Genomic DNA, 17,629 nt, shown 5'->3' with positions numbered 1-17,629 from the left:
CATTGGGATGAAGCTAAAGCTTCTTTTGCATACCACACACATCACCACCAAACAAAGGATAGCAGCTCACTAGGGCAAGGTGCCCACATCACTTGGTGTTGATCCTCATGTGCACACGAATGCAGTATGGGTCACCACCAAGCAAGGGAGGTATCTTCCTAGGATTAAGGGCTCCCACATTGCTTGCTATTGATCCTCATATGCACTTGAATGTAGTGTGGGTCACCACCAAGAAAGGGAGATTTCTCCCTAGGCTAAAGAGCTCTCACATTGATAGGTTTTGATGTCATTTCCACTTGAATGTAGTATGGGATATCACTAAGCAAGGAAGGCCCCTCATTGGGATGAAGGGCCCCAACATCTTGGTGTTGAGCCTCATGTTTACTTGAATGCAATATGGGTTACCACCAAGAGTTGGAGGCTTCTCCCTAGGCTTGAGAGTTCGCATATTGCTTGATTTTGACCCTCACGTTGTAGTAAACACAGCATGGGACACCACCAAGTTAGAGAGGCCCCTCACTGGATTGATGGGCAAAGAGCATTGCTTAATGTTAACCCTCCTTTGCACTTGAACATAGTGTGGATCACCACTAAGAAAAGGAGGCTTCTCCCTATGCCTAAGAGCTCCCACATTGCATAGTTTTGACCTTCTTGTGCACTAAATGCCACATGGGTCACCACAAAGCCAAGAAGGCCCCTCACTAGGGAGGTGGACAAAAAGCATCTCTTGGTGTTGAGCCTCATGTACACTTGAATGTATTATGGGTCCCCACCAAGCAAAGGAGGCTTCTCCCTAGGCTTAAGAGCTCCCACATTGCTTGATTTTGATCCTTGTGCATACTAAACACCATATGGATCACTACCAAGCCAAGGAAGCCCCTCACTAGGGCGGTGAGCAAAGAGTATTGCTTGGTGTTTATCTTCATGTGCACTTGAATGTAGCATGGTCACCACCAAGAAAAGGAGGCTTCTCCTTAGGCTTAAGAGCTTCCATATCGCTTGTTTTTTATCCTTTGTGCACTAAACACCATATGGGTCACCCACAGAGTGAGGGAGGGCTCTCACTACTAGGATGGCAGGCAAAGAGCATCGCTTGGAGTTGATTCTCATGTGCACTTGAATGTAGTATGGGCCACCACCAAGAAAATGAAACTTCTCTCTAGGTTTAAGAGCTTCCACATTGCTTGGTTTTGATCTTCTTATACACTGAACACCATATAGGTCACCATTAAGCAAGAAAGGCCCCTCATCACGACAATGGGCAGAGAATGTCACTTGGTGTTGATCCTTGTGTGCACTTGAATATAGTATGAGTCACCACTAAAGCAAAGGAGGCTTCTCCCTAGACTTAAGAGCTCCCATATCACTTGGTTTTGACCTTTGTATACATTGAATGGCATATGGGTCATCATTGACTGAAGGAGGCCCCTTATTGGGGCAGCAATCAAAGATTGTTGCTTGGTTTTGACCTTCATAGGCACTTGAATATAGTGTGAGTCACTAAAAAGGAAAAGAGTATTGAGAACTCCCACATTGCTTAGCTTTCATCCTCGTGTGCACTGAATGTAGTAGGGAACACCACCAAGTGAGGGGAGCTCCTCACTAGGTCAATGGGCAAAGAGAGTCACTTGGTATTGACCCTCCCTCACACTTGAATACAATATGGGTTATCAACAAGTGAAGGAGGCTTCTCTCTAGGATTAAGAGCTCCCACATCACTTTGGGTTGACCCTCATGTGTACTAAATGTAGTATGGAACACTACCATAAGCAAGGGAAGCCCTAAGTGGTGGGGGATCAACAAAGAGCATGGCATGGTGTTGGACCTTCAGCACTTGAATATACTATAATTCACCACCAGGAGAAGGAGTTTTGTTTTAAAGTGGCTTTTTGGCTTGGAGAATCAATCATTTTCTGCATTGGTATTTTTTGTTGGGAACAAGAAATAGGAAGATCAAGCTGGTATGTGAGGATAGCATGGAGGAGACCCTGAATGAAAAGCTATATGTGTTTCTCTACAATGTTGATACTCACTTCCATACTCCTGAGTTATTATACATGTTCAAGTCACTACTTCCTATTGAGAAAGTATTGGGCTCATATAGAAACATTGCGGCTAAGAAAATGGAGGAATACTAAGGAATCACATCAACTAGCACAATGACCATTGATGCTAAAGAATATATTTTGCACGTATGATGTTGTGACTATAAGAAGTTGGGAAGAAGAGATGTTTAGTGTAGAATTAATAATAATGCCTTGTCACACTAACATAGGCATTTGGAACATTAATACATTATTGTCTCTTACTTTACCTTCTTATTCATAGCTTCTATGCTTCTCTTCTTTTTCTGTCCTTCTCTCTCCTTTTCTAGTATTTCTCTCTCCTTGTCACTCTCTTTCTCTCTCTTTTGCACTTCATCTTCAACTCTTCTACAGTCTTCTCTCTCCTCTTTCTCTCTCTACAATCCTCTCTTTTTAAAAACAACCAACAAAATCACCAAGAGAAAGTTAGCTAGGGTGTTGGATAAATTACTAGCCAATGTACACAAGGGCACAAAGAACTACCTAGTACACTCAAAGAGGTGTTGTCTATTTCATTATTTCTTTGAGCTCCTTTTCTACTTTTATCTTCTACCAGATGGGAATGACTTGTAAGAGACTTCACAAGCACTACACATGCTGGAAATAGGAGACAACCTGATATTACTAATAGAGAGGTTGAAGAGGCAAAGGAGATTGTAGCCTTTGATGTAGAGGGGGAGAAAGTGGAGAATGCTTCAGCAAAGGTAAAGTTTTAACAAAGCCCTAGTTACTATCTCTACTAATCTAGAGGATGCGCTACTACTCAATTCATATGCCAAGGAAGGAGTCATGTCTATTGTCTACATTTACAATGTCGAATGACCAAGACTATGTGTTATTTGACTGACATTATGAATTCACTAGAAATCTGCAAGGGCTACAATCTCCTTGGACAGTTGGACGATCTAAATCTAGATCTCTTGGGTGACACTACAATCAAAGATGCAAAATGGACATCAAGCGAGGAGAACCTCAAAAGGCTTGAACTAGAGGCCAAGGCCTATGAGTAGCGGCAATGGCCTACTAAAGAGAAAAGACGTGTAATAATGTAAAGGCTCGACATAGCAAAAATGGGATAGCATGAAACGTCAATGCCACAAGAATCCAGGGGTGGCACAATCCCTTTGTGGATGTTATGTTTGCATGAAAGTAATGAAAATCAATGGATATTTAGTTTGTGTACTTTTCTTATTCTTGGTCTACAATGAGTCTTAGCTTCTTGTCTAAGAATGTATATTTGCAAGTAGGTGCTAGTTGTTGACAACGACAACTTCCTTACATGAGTAGGTGGCTCAAGGACATTGGTAGTCTCACTAGCTCCAAGACAACAGGCCACAAAAAAGATGTGACTCCCACACAATACATTGGTAAATTAGATGACACAAAGGGACATACATGCAAACACAAAAATACTCTTTCAAGAGATGTACTATAGAGAAAAATTGGGTATTGATCTAAATAAATGACTTTGATAAATTTTCATAGTGAATATTCTACAGACAATGCAAGGCTCCCCATTTTGTGCTTAAGGTGTTGGACTAGGTTTTGAGGAGGATATGTCCTTCTAACAAATGTAGAGAAAATAATTCTAGTCGAGAAGTGACATGCATTGCAGGTGTTTGGCATTGTAGGTGTTTGGCCTTGTCTCTCCCTAGAGGCCATCCATTGCAGACATTTTTCATTTGCACATGAGTTATTGTATGCTTCTTATCTCTTTTGTTTTGATCTTTTAATGCAAGAGTAATATTCAAGTTTTGGAACATCCTTTTTTCTTCTTCTAACCTCATTTAGTACCAAATTAATCCATAAAACCACTAAAAAACTTTCATTAGGATGTTTGCCTTTTGTGGACTACCATTGTGTCTTGTATGCCTAAAGTATATGGTCTTTCCTTGGGGGAATGAGACTTCTCCATTCCTTGGGTGGACCAAATTGACAAACTCCCATACTGCCTTGCAAACCAAGGACCATGACTATAAATAATATGTTGTGCATAAGAAAAGAGATGGAATTAGTTAAGTGCTAAGTAGTAAGTTCATGGCCTATTGAAGCTCCATATGAAGTTTGAAAAAAATCAAGTGTTATCTACTTGATTGTGAGTTCATTCGAATGAATTATATGTCTCATTTACTTATAATCTACCTTGAATGGAGGGAGTTGGAGTTTTAGGCACCTCATTCCTAGAGAGGGTCTAAACCAAGAAAAATGGGCCCCTACATTAGTGAGAAAAGCCCTCCTTTCACATGGTAGTGACCCCTTTTCATCATCTACCTTAAATTCAGTAAGTTGCAGTGTTGTGTGCCTCATTTCTAGGGAGGGTCACTAACAAGCAAAAAAACCACCTCTCTCAAAGAGGAAGGGCCCATATCGATTGATAGTGACCCCTTTTGCAAGTGTCACTAAAGACTCATATTTACTTTCCCTTTCACTCAAAGCTTTTTTTTTTTTGAATCAAAGGAACTTCCTTACCATCTAGTGTGTGAATTTTTTTTCTCTCAAGGCATCCTTCATGGAGGTTTTGAATTTATCGAGGGCCTTCTTGAAGGTAAGGAGACCCTCAATGGACCAAGGTGTTTTATCACAATATAGAAACACTGAGTCCAATGCCTCCTAGACTTTAGCCTTCCTATTCCTTGCTCTCCCATCATCCCTATGGTCTTTGATTACATTGTGTAGCACTATCCATTGGTTGTGATGAATGAGAGAATAATTTTTTTCGAGCTTACTATGGAAGCCCAAAAATGTTATGGCCTTAACCCCACCTATTGAGGGTTTCCTATCTAGGAACACTATTTTCACTTTTGGATCTTTGAGGTTGTGCTTCAATCAATGTTGCAAAATAGGTCAAATGATATATGCTGCAGGATGAGGAAACTTGTATCCCATAAGTATAGTGAGGAGAGTGGAGAAGCTGGAAAGCTATAAAAGCATATACTTGGTTTACTTTTCAATGCAATGCTATTGTACTTTGTACTTCACTGTGAGTCCCTATCATGTCCTAGTCTTATGAGTCCAAGCATTCAATCTTGGAACCTAATTCAATTGAGTAATAGTTAGTGTCATTTGCGTATGTTGTCATGGTTCTAGTTACTACATTCCAACCTCCATAGCTACATCCATGCTCAAGATCCATATCCTTCAACATGGTATCAAAGCCATGGTAATCATGGCTTAGTCCTATTTACTGCTCCTTCAACTCTCCTGAATCTCAACTCAATTCATAGTCACAGAAACTCTTCAATCTCTTACTCTACTTTACTCAATCCACACTCTACCTTTGAACTACCATGGCTGTCTGCCATACCTACTAACCTTGGAGGACTCTATGTGAGAAAACCAGAGCATTTTGGTCCATGATTTCTTCTAAGAATCTTCTCCTTACCTCAAGGCACTTCTACCCAACATGAATAAGCTCGACATCAGGTGCTCTAGGACACGACATTGTCAAACACACAGAAATCAGCGATGTTCTGAACCGCCACTAGTTCGTACACTCTATGCGTACAACACACAATGCAATCTCAGTGAGTGATTGCCATAGGGCTTTGATAGCTCTACATATGAGCTATCTCCAGCTAGTGTAGCTTGAAATTTTTTTGTCTCTACAGAGAAATATTACACAAACTCTAACTGTGTACTATGTTGGAGGCCATAGCCAGAAACTTGAAAGCTTGGCATCCTTGTTCTTTTTCTCGCTATCACCATCAATGGTGACTTTGATCACTTTGACATTACCATTGATTCATCTAGCAACTCTTGGAACTTGTGTATTTAGCTAACTCATGAACAATATATTAACTGATTTTACCTCAGGTGCTCAAAAGCTCATTCTCAGTACTTGTAATGATTTAAAGCCCTATTGATCAAATACATTTGTAAGTCTCAATTTCTTTGTAAAAGGATAGACACTGCTCGAGTGTTCTCGTGGTAAGACCTCCTTCTAAGATGACTGAACTGGAACAGGTAGCAAATTTTAATGGTGAAGGTTTTCACGCCTAGAAGGAGAAAACCATGTACCATCTCATGAGGAAAGACCTATGGGATCTCTTTTAGGAAGATGATGCAGATGACAAGAATGAAGATGCTAAAGAGGAAGATGTTGTAGAAGATTAGAAGCCTAAAACAAAGACATGGAAGAAGACCAACAACAAAGCTCTAGGTATTATTGCCTGGGGTCTATCAGATGATGTACTACACCACATCTCTGGTATCAGGGATGCGATGAAAGCATGGGAAGAGCTTAACATGATCTTTGGTACACAAGCAAAGAACTCAAAGGTAAAATTACTCATGCGGGTTTATAAGTTGAATGTTAAAGTCATTTCATCTATGACTGTACACATCAATAAGTTCAAGAGCCTTAAAATTCAGCTAGCAACTCTTAAAAAGAACATTGATGAGGATGAGGCAATAGCTCTGCTACTTGCCAGTGTTAATCATGAACCATATGAGAACCTTGTTTCAACACTAAGCAATGTTCCTAGTCTCTCACTCAAAGACATTGAGCACTCATTGCTTGATGGAAAAATTAATATTAAAATCAAGGATGTAAAAGAACGAGCTCAAGGGATAACCTCTTGTACAACAAGGGTACTTATGCAGCAAAAGGACGTGGTCAAGGATTCACCACCAACAACAACAAGGACCGAATTATTTGTCATTACTGTGGCAAGACTGGCCATGTAGCCAATGAATGTTTCCATAAGAAGAGAGCACAATAGGTACAAGATGATCACCATCAAGGCCAGTTTATGAATGAAGGAGAAGAAGAAGATGATGCTTCCACCACCATGAAAAACTTTGACAGATTATTCTAAAGAAATTTTCATTGTATCTTTCCCATAGTGGATCATGTTTTTCCCATAGTGAATGTTTTATTTCCCTTAGTGGATTTGTACTGAAAAAAAAACCCTTTGCCAAAAATGTAAAATTTCAAGCTTGACTTGATTAGGTTGCCCAAGAGCTAGTCTCCCGGGTCATGTTATCATGTAGGGGAGGCAAAAGCCAGCAAGTGTAGGACCATCATCATTTGAGGGGGGTGTTGGAAAATAGGTCAAATGATGTATGATATAGGATGAGGAGACTTGTATCCCAAAAGCACAGTGAGGAGAGTGGAGAATCAAGAAAGCTATAAAATCATGTACTTGGTTCATTTTTCAATGCAATGTTATTGTACTTTGGACTTCATTGTGAGTCCCTGTCATGTTCTACTCGAGATTGTGTTTATGAGTCCAAGCATTCTATCTTGGAACTTAATTCAACTGAGTAATAGTTAGTGTCATTTTCCTATGTTGTCATGGTTCTAGTTACTACATGCCAACCTCCATAGCTATAGCCATGCTCAAGATCCATGTCCTTCAACAATCACAACATTCCCCCTGTGGAGACCAATGTCTAAAAAAATCCTCTCAATAGCCCTAATAGCACCATTTCTAGCCTTTTGGGGTTGCAATTTCCATGCAAATCAAATGTATAGATGCATAATTTTCTCAACTATTCTCCATAAGGCATGCAATGTGTACATATGGACATTTGTTAAAGGGATATCTAGAATGGCCTAAAAGTTTGGATCTTTGTTGTGCCTATTAAGCAGTTTGTTCCAACTAGTAGTATTGCACTCCTTGGCCATGGCCATGCAATAAATGCAAGGACTCTTAGTAATAACACTTTTTGGCACATTATATATGCACTTTAGTATCTTTAAATCTATAGCCATATGTCACTCCACCTTATATTTTTCAAATCCTTTTACACTTACTTTCTCCCATGATTGTTGAACACTTATCACCTTAGGTATAGAAGTTTGTTGAAACACCCAATTCGACATGTCAAAACCTTATGTGTCAACCTAAAATACTCCCAACCACCATATGTCTTGCTCTAATTGCACACTAAAGTGCACTATGTCCTCCAAGTCTTCAATCCCCTCGATACATGGCTTAAGAGTCATGTTCATCAAGGTGATAGAAACTCTCTCTAGTTTCTTATCCTTCACAATGTCAATTTCATCTAGCTTGATAACAAGAATGGCAAACCCATTTACTTTTTCATGCTGTAGTATGTAAAACCTAATCATTTCTCTTTGCCACATCCTCAAGTCAAAAAATATGTTGTTACATATGTCATAGTTTAGCACTCTCTTCTCATTAGGGCCGAAAACCCTTAAAAACAACACTTTTGTTAATCCGTGAATTAAGGAAAGGGCCAAAGAGATTTTGCCATGTGGACCAAAATATGGTATTATTGTCTCCTCTGCTTTTGAGATAGTAGAGTTTATTTTGTGGTTCTCCCCTCCTATTTAGCCAAAATCTTCAAACCCTGACAAGTTTTGGTAGTCCCAACAGCCCTTATTAACTAATAAAAGCTATCAAAACCTTTGATGAAGATATGACAAAGTTAAGTTAATTAAGACCATTTTGAAAATCGGGAGAATTTTCAAAGTTCTTGGTGTTCATAGTATTTTTAATTTGTCTCCTTGACCTCTCTCTTTAGGTTTCTTTCTCTGCACATTTTCTGCATACTCGTTGTCTTTTACATGGCATCCACAAGGCATCCTTCTCATTCCATAAACTCTTGCACCATGTATAGCAAGAGTGCAAATGGAGAATGGGAGCCTAAAACATTTACTATAAATGATTGGGTTACAATGCTACCATCTTACAGGGGCTCTCACAGAGTGAAAAAAACAAAAGAAGGGGATATCAAATATCATTGGAGGGGACGTATCTTTGCCTTCAAAACCACACCTCAAGGCTAGTTTGCTTTGGTGCAACATGTTTACATGGCTAGAGATATGCACTTGGCTCCACGGGAATGTTTTTTCCAGCAAGCACACTGTAAGTTTGAGTTGTTAGGTTTACGTGAGTATATGGTTTTTTTTGAAGCATGTGCTAAATAATGGATTGTTGATTGTAGATATCTTTCTATCAACAATTTTCGAGTGGCAACCTGTGGAGAGCCTTAGTGGAACATTCCATGCCATTCATAAAGAATTTACAGACATTATTTATGCTGATCAGACCATGATTTCTTTTCATGAAAGTGGAATATTTATGTATTATGCACAATATGTGGTTTCTTCAAGAGCAGGTGTGTATGGATACCTTGAAGATCTACAGTTACCAAGCCTCTCATCTTTGGATTGGGAGATGCCTGATGAAGCAACAATGGAGAGTTTTAAACTCAAAATTGCTCAAGATTTTCAAAAGGCTACGACTCCTAGAAGGATCTCGAGAAGAGTATGCTTATCATGGTTTTTACCTTTGCATGTTTTTGTAGCTTGTTTTAAAACAACATGTTTACAACAGACGAAGGTTTCATGGCTAAACATAAATTTTTTAGAGGAAGATTTGGACAAAATTTTTGGTTTATGTTGGAAAGTCAAGGAATCTGATCACAAAGGTGACTTTATAAGGTGCAATGTGTGTCCTCGATCATTGGGTTTATCCTATAATATATCTTGACAATCTCTTATCATAGGTTTTGATTACAAAAGATACAAACTTAGATTGGGTGCTTGGGTTCCTTTAGATTCAGATATTGATTGTAAGACATTGAAACTTACAGTACAAGTTACCGCACAAGAAGTAAAGGAGGTGAACATTACTTCAAAGTGGAGCCTTAAGGATGTAAGAGACACCTTGGAGTTTCTAGAGAATGTTACTCCTGGATATAAGTTCAAGGTAAATGGTGCTGTAATTGGAAAAAGAGCTGAGAGCTCTGTATCATGTATGAGTTGTTTGCCTCCTAGTGTTGTGAGTTTTGGACCATAAATATGCATGTATAAATAATTTTGAATCTTTCTTTTGCTCACAAATATTGCTGCCAGAAACATGGAATTATACACATTGCTAAGTACTATTTAAAAAAACTTGGTACAAGCTTTGCAATGATTCTGTGAATAACAAATCGCCATTTGTGGACCAAAATGATTTCATTATATCATGAGTTACAAAATTGCAGTACAATTTAATAGGAAAGACTTGGTACAAGCTTTATAATTCTCTATGATTCTATGAACAAAAAATCGTCTTTCATGGGTAAGATCAAAATGACATATCATTACATTTTGGGTTAGAATATTGCACTACAGATGTATACACAAGGGGAATGTTACTTCAGTACAAATAGACAAACTGGTAATTATAAGGCTATTCTTTAGCTTCTCTTTGATCTTTGGCTTTTCCATCCTCGGGCTGTTCTTTAGCTTCTCCATCCTTAAGACTTCTCTCTTTCTTCGGAAAAGTTGCTTCATCTTCCATAATTTCATCCATCATTGCTAGTTTCCTCTTAGTAGGTGTTTTCCTAGGTCGCTTGAAGAACTTAATTACCTCATGCACTCTTTTCTCCTTGGGCTTTAGAGGGGATGGACTAAATTTCAATGGAGAAAGCTTAGGGATGCCCTTCATTTTGGGCCCCTTTTGTTTGGACCTTGGAGACTTCTTTTTCTTGGTGGTTGCCATTTTCTTGCCTTTGTCCTTTGTTGTTGCCCATCCTTTGGAATTTTTAGCTGGGAGAGGGGAATCTGGGTCCACCGGTGTAATTGCCCTATCTAAAACTAGTTCAATACACCTCTCTCGTATCCACCACATGTATGACTCAGGGTAGTCTCTGCACTGTAACAAAGCACACAAGTTATTTGAAGTAGTAAGAGACTTTCACTATAAAAAGGATAAAGCATAGGAAACTTACATTCACCCCCTCTACATTCAGTAACATTGAATCTATTATCCTCGAAGCATTTGAAACCACTTTCCAGCCACAACTGTGTACATCATTTTGCAATGGGACCTCTTGAAGCAGGAACTTGAAAGGTCTCCGAGGATCAACAATGCTTTGAAAGCTGGTGTCCAAGTGAGTAGTAACAAGTCTAGTAGCACTACACATATTAATTTATTAGCGAATACTATAAACTTTATCCAATAAAAGATAAAATAAAGAGCGTTTATTGACAATACATATTTGATTGGCCATGGATTCCTGAAAGAGAATTCATAAAAATGACCTCACTTGCAAGAATGTCGATATAGATTAGGCTCCAGTGTCCTCTACAAACCAAAACATAAGTGAGAAATAACCTTGAAGACAAATCATCAAGAGATAGAATGTTGAAGAAAGTACATTTCAATATATGGAAAAAAAATATGATGGTTTGTGACGCTATCGAAGTCCTTAAAAAACCTTGCAATATTTGAATCAGATTTTGAAAACAAATCCACAGAGAGAAGTGGATCAATAACAAATATACCCTTAGCAATATCAATGCTAAGAGAAGCAAAATATGCCTTGTATACAAAGTAAAGAATGAATAAGAGAATGACTGCAATATAAGGACCCTTGGAAAAATTCATTATAAATAAAGAGAAGCAAAAGACCTTACCTCAAACAACAATAAACTACTGAATCTGTTAGTTGAGTATCCTTTTTCTCAAATAGGATCTTATCCTCTAGAGAAATGCTGAGGTAGTCTTCTTTCTCAGGACTAACAGAAACATTCACGACCATTTGGCAGTATACTTTGCCCATCCTCTTGTAGTTCACTTGGCCAAGAGACAAAATTTTTCTCTGCCGCCAAATCAGATCCTCATTTTCTATTACCTCTTTCCTTTTCTCCTCCAAGACAACCTCTTGCTCACTTGAAATCCTTGTAGGATACAAATGGGTAACCTCTTCAATCTTGGGTGCTGGTGGCTCTTTCTGCTTTCTCCTGGGTGGAACATTGAGGATTTCAAATGCCTTTTGATCAATTGATGGAAGAGGCTTCAAAACTTTGTCAAACCTATATCTAAGTCTGCTAACCATACTAAAGTCTTTATTCATTAATGTAATTCGATGTGCATGGGCAGCTGCAATATAAGCATCATTCATAAAATCGATTAGAAAATCCTCTGTTGCCTCTTGGAAGTATTGTAGGGCAGACAACTGCCACCTCTTGTTGATGTCATCCATAGAAGCAAACAGAGAACAATCTATCAAATATCTCCTTGACCAGTCTAAAAAATGCAGCCTTAGGAATGAGGTGACTAGTTGACTTTTGAGCTTTCCTTATCTCTACAAAAACTATCTCCGTATGTAAAATCATTTTGACTTTCTCTTTTTCCTCACAGGGACTTCCTTGGGAACTTGAGAGTGAGGAGAAGCTGAGGGCTCAAACTCACCAGATAACTTGTTCTCTGAGGATTCACCTGAACAAACTTTACCAGCTGGTGTAATAGGGACAACAATTTCTTCAAACTGTCTCCTCAACAGTTAGCTCAGGACCTTCTTTAGAAGATTTCGTCACCAAGACCTTCCTTGCACTTTGTTTTGTCCTGGTCATCAAGACCCACACGACACGATAAGGAAGCTAAACACAAAGACAAATGACTCCCATCCCGCCATAATAGAGACTAGATGGAAGCCTTAAACTCCTCCTCCTTGCTTTGCAATAAAGGTTGAACCAATACAACACGATAGAGCGAATTTGAGTTTTTACTTTGCCCTAATCACTTTGTATTGACAAATTCCAACGCAATCGAAAGCACGAGTTCCACAGTTGCAGCAGTGAAGTCCGATACGACGCGATTGAGGATGTTGCAAAAGTGCTGATGAATGATATCGTGCTATTTTGGAGATTTGAGCACCATACAACGCGATGAAGGTTCTTGCTTTAGTTTGCTGAAGTATTCTATTGCGTTGTTTCAGACAATTCAGTAGCTTTTGGCGTCACTAATGTTGGACATATGGCACCTCTGTCAGTCGGATATGTCAGAGTTGTTGAACAAATGCAGTCGCGATGTAAGGTGTGAAATCACGTTCGCGCCAACTAAGAAGTTCTTGTATACTCGTGGGTGCTAATCTCCACGTGTCATGTTCTCATTGGCTGTTTGATTAGGGTTTCTAGAATATTCCTTGTTCTCGCCCTTGCGCCTATTTAAGGAAACCCAAATTTTTTCGCGCACTTTTCTTCTCCATTTCCTCGTGAGTTGAACCGTCTCCGTCACCCCCTCTGTCAACCCCTACATCACCCCCTCCATCTCCTTGTTCATCAATGACACCCCTTCCGTCACCCCCTACATCACCTTCTCCATCACCCCCTCCGTCACCTCTTGCATCACCCCCTCCGTTACCCCCTGCATCCCTCCATCACCCCCCTCTATCCATACTCCATCACCCCCCCTCCGTCTTCAATCTCCACGTCACCCCCCTCCGTCCATACTCTGTCACCCCCTCTGTCCATACTCTGTCACCCCCCTCCGTCAAGATCGTCCTCACCGTAGGCACAATAATATAGTGTCGTATTCCTAGCTCATCCTATTCCTATATTGTCCAACAGAGCGTGAGAAGATAAATAGAAAGCTTTTGATTTTCTTCCTATCGCATCGTATTACTGACTCGTCTAGCACTCATTTTCCTACTCTTGCGGAAACGGTGCGATATTGGTGTTGGAGATTCTGAAAGGCTCTCATTCATGTTGTATTCCTAGATCCTCCAACATGGAGCGAGTGCACCACTTCAAAAAGCTTATACCTTGATATTCACGTTGTATAGGTAAGTAGTCTTGAGCTATTGAATCTCAAGAAGATGTCTGGTACAGAGATGTCACACATGTTTTACCTCCACATCTATGAAGAGGAAAAGAGTCCTTGAGCCCACAATGACAAAGGAGTCAGATGCCTCAGATGTTTTAATAGCATCTCATATGTCTGTGACAACTGAAGGTTCAAGCAAGGATCCAAAGAAGGGAAAGGCTTCAAAGTCTCTTGTGAGGATCCCAAGGCTGTCTCAAATTACAGATGTCACGGCCTCTGAGAAGCTTTTGAATTTTCTCATAGAAAACAATATTGGCATTGGTTTCTATCCAACAACTAGGGAGATTTTCAATCCAGGGTGGGACCTTGATCAAGTTCTCAATTTCTCAAATGAGTTTATCAAGGAAGATTTTGCAAAGTTTGAAGAGTTGGCATATCCTATTGTTTAGTTGGATTCCAAGGAGTATGTTCACACCCTAGTTGGAAGGTCAGGCACTGAGAAGTCCTGGTTTACCAAGAAATGTGGTTATCATTCTCTTGATAGATTTTATGCACCTGAGTTATGCTGTTTACACCCAATAAAATGCAAGCTTATGCTTAAGTCTACTACATTCATTGTATTTGCCCTTGTGAAATTATCCTCTAAGATTTGATGAAAAGCATAAAGAAACCTCAAAATTATCTAGCTGTTGCCTTCTAATTAAAGAGATTGTAGATGAAGTTGATGTTGAGGAGCAACTAGACACACAGATGGAAGCATTAGTTGTAAAGGACCTGGATGTTGTTGAATTCAGAGTAGAGATAGTAATTGAAGAGACCACTATAGAGGTTGATGAGCCATCTAACACTCCTTAAAGCCTTATTGTTCCATCTATGCCTACTTTCCCAATTAAAGACAAGGAGTACATATTATTGTCTGATCTCCAAATTCTTTTCAATTTGAGAGAAGATTATTGCTTGGCAGTTATTGCAAAGGCATCTGTAGATGCAAAAGGCATAGTGGATGTTGAAAATGAGTCCCAAGGAGGACTTACTCAAATTAGATACTCAAAATTTTTATGATAAGTTTATAGATGCATCAAATACTTTTTCCCTATGTTTAAGCAAGGTTAAAGATGCTAAGAAAGAGTTACAGGCTGCTGACAAAGAGTTTGACCAATTTCAAGAGAAGCTTGGAATCTCCAATTTCGGAAGGGAGGAGTCAGAATATGTAAAGGATCTCAAGGATGTCAAGGAGACATCAATTAGCTTATGGAATCCAAGCAAACTTGAGAGTGATGAAAATCAAATGGTAACGCATTCTTTTGTTTTTGTGGAACCACATACATATTTTCATTTTTTTCATTCTAAATGTTGCTTTTACAGTTGAAGATTGCAGATGCAGATAATTTCTTGGGAAGAGCCAAAGGATCGAGAGTTTGTGGTAGTTCCCTAAAGGATGTTGCACTTGGGCATTATATATCGAAGATTGATCCCAATATTATGTTGGTTTTGCATAGCACTTTCTCACAGGAGGCCTCATGGCCAATTGTTTGTGTTAAAGCACTTATAAGGATTCTTGGATACTCAAGTTTGCAGTACAATGCACACAAAGTTATGTTTTTGGAAAAGATAGTAGCCATTCGAATATTTGGTTATGGTCCCAGCTTCTCTGCCTCTAGGGTTGGATACTTCCTGGCATACTCATCTTATGTTTTAGCAGCAAACAAACAGATATCAAATCCATAGCTGGATACAAGAGAAGAAAGCTTTTACATTATAGAGGAAAAATTCCTGAGGAGGATGAGGATGTAAAGGCTCTTAAAAGCTAGCCATGTATATAATATTTTGAAAATAGTATCGGTATTTTAGATTCCATCGCATTTATTGTGTTCTCGATCTTTGAAGTTGTCTTCGAAAAAACCAATTGAATAACTCCTAAAGGGCATTGGTTTTTGTTGCTCCTCCTCCATGTCTAGTGCTCTGAAAGAAACACATACATGCTTGGTAGTGAGATTTCTCCATACCTTGGCTATTGTAAGTTGCTAGGGGCCCTTGCTCTTCCACAAAATAAGGCCCATGAACAAGAAGAATATGTTGTGACAACCCAACAATCAATAATCCGTTTAAATCACTAAACCTTGTTTTCAAAGCAAAAAGGTTCAAATTTATGTCTATCTTACCAAGTAGAAAGTAATATCCTTTTCTCCCCAAGCTTCCTTAATTGCTTGAACAAGATTCACAATTGAACATTTGTACTCTTCTAAATAATTAGATGTTATCTTTTGTTCCCTGAGCATTTTTTAAAATATGTCAAGGTGTCTCCAAACCTCCATTCGTAGGAATGCAATTCGAGGTGTGCTAGCAACATTTGTTGTGATTGCACACAACTCTCTCCAGCACTCCCACAATACATTCATTTGTTTACCAGTATGATTTCTTAGAAATCGTCTAGCTTTTGCACCCCCCATAGAGACATCTGCTAAGACCTCTCTTGTTTTCCTTGAGGCTATTAAATCCTTTCTCAGGTGAACTTGATCTGTATGAAAATCCATTTTTGACAGTAAAGCCTCACATTTATCAATGCAGCCATATGACAAAGATACATGTTTTATTGAATATGCATAGTTAAGATGCAATCTAAGCAACTTATCAATTATTCTAATCTCTGCATGTAATGTACAAATATGAACATTCCTTAGAGAGATTGAGAGAATAGGATCCCACAAGCCATTCACATTTTTGAACTTGCTCAAATCTATAGAGTTCCGAGTCGGGGCTTTTCTTGCTGGCCGCAAAGTACTCCATTCTTTGGATCCCAAACTCTCCATGCAATAAATACAAGAATATTTTGCATTGGCCCCATTACTTAATCCAAGCATACATTTGATACTTTTTAAGTCAGCACTCATATGCCATTCAACATTAAAACTACCAACACCATTGACTATCAACATTTCACCTTCACTTTGAGACTTTATAGTATCAGGAATACATGTATGAGAGAATAACCATTTCAATATTTCATGACTTTCAGTTGGTACTTGGGCTGCACCAATCCACCAAACCTCCATCTCGGATTGTATCTTAAACTCTTGTTCTTGCCCCCTACCAATACTGTAATCCAGTGTTGTGTTCATGATATAGATGCTGACTCTTTCTATCTTTTGTCCCTTTTGAATTTGTGCTTCGTCCAATTTCAGTGCGAACTTCATAATAACACCACATTCTTGGACAATAAATTTATACATATGGACCATTGCAATCTGGACTCTTTTAAGATCAATCCAAATATTATTAAATCTATTGTATTCAAAAAAGGCATTTGTTTTATGTTTTTCATAGGGCATAGATCCTTCAATATGGATATACTCTCCAAAAGCATCTGGAATCCTACGATTCATAGCTGTCCTAGCAATTGAAACTGCAAGAGGCTGAGGCAAACCAAATGCACTTATTTGACATTTAAGATTTATAAACCGCAATTTAGAGAGACACGATAACCTCTACGACTAATACCCATACTGTTACATGTCTCCACTATTTCATTTGGTTTAACTGTTCCTTTTAAATCTTTCACTAACTCTTTCAAAGTTTGGCTTCTCAAGTCTACATTTTCAGGTGATTTAAGAATCCTTATAATTTTCTTCTTTGTCATGGTTTATTTAATAAGCTTAATCCTCTCATTATTCTCTCAAATATTAATACCTGAAATATTAGAGACACATCTCTTTGCAAGATTTAGTCTCCTTTTCTTGACTCGACTACACAAGTCCATTATATTTTTAATTGGTCTTTTTCTCTGTCTAAATCCTATTGGAGTTTCTTTCAAGTGCAATAATTTTTCTTGCAATGGCTACTAGAGTTTTCTAGATTATCAACCTTGTCCGTTAGCTCAGAAATAGTTATTTGTGCCAATGTTAATGCTTCCTTAATTTCATGCATTTGTTCTCTAAATGTAAAAGATGCAGAATATAACCTCATGCAATAGCCAAGCATTCCATCACAACCATCTCCAACATACCTTATGAAGTCGTGAATATTGTAAAAAGGAGG

The sequence above is a fragment of the Lygodium microphyllum genome, chromosome 25, assembly GCF_053477565.2.
Source record: "Lygodium microphyllum isolate KBCC chromosome 25, Lygodium_microphyllum_v1.1.10, whole genome shotgun sequence".
NCBI classification, from domain to species: Eukaryota; Viridiplantae; Streptophyta; class Polypodiopsida; order Schizaeales; family Lygodiaceae; genus Lygodium; species Lygodium microphyllum.
Note: the sequence above shows the minus strand (reverse complement) of the source record.